The 412-nt window shown below is 46.6% G+C and overlaps 1 protein-coding gene across 1 annotated transcript in view; it reads left to right on the forward strand.

The window, feature by feature from the left end:
- LOC105506326 (radial spoke head 10 homolog B2-like) overlaps positions 1 to 412 on the forward strand; it is a 67,302-nt gene that overhangs the window by 30,501 nt on the left and 36,389 nt on the right. The gene's annotated exons all lie outside the window — the stretch shown is intronic.

Genomic DNA, 412 nt, shown 5'->3' on the forward strand with positions numbered 1-412 from the left:
CGGGAGGCTGAGGCAGGAGAATGGTGTGAACCCAGGAGGCGGAGCTTGCAGTGAGCTGAGATCCGGCCACTGCACTCCAGCCTGGGCAACGGAGCAAGCTTCTGTCTCAAAAAAAAAAAAAAGAAGGAAATGCTTCAGCCGATAGAATCATTTGGTTCATCTCCATCCAGTCTGTCAATAGTGTGAATTATACTGATTGATTTTTCAAATGTTAACCCAGCTTTGCAATTCTAGGCTAAACGCTACTTGGTGTTACTGTATTATCTTTGTTTTTTTTTGTTTTTGTTTGTTTTTCTTTTCGAGCTTGGGTCTTGCTCTGTCACCCTGGCTGGAGTGAAGTGGTGCGATCTCAGCTCACTGCAGTCTTGACCTTCTGGGCTCGAGCAATCCTCCCGCCTCAGCTTCCTGAGTA

The sequence above is a fragment of the Colobus angolensis genome, unplaced genomic scaffold (genome assembly GCF_000951035.1).
Source record: "Colobus angolensis palliatus isolate OR3802 unplaced genomic scaffold, Cang.pa_1.0 Scaffold135, whole genome shotgun sequence".
NCBI lineage: Eukaryota > Metazoa > Chordata > Mammalia > Primates > Cercopithecidae > Colobus > Colobus angolensis.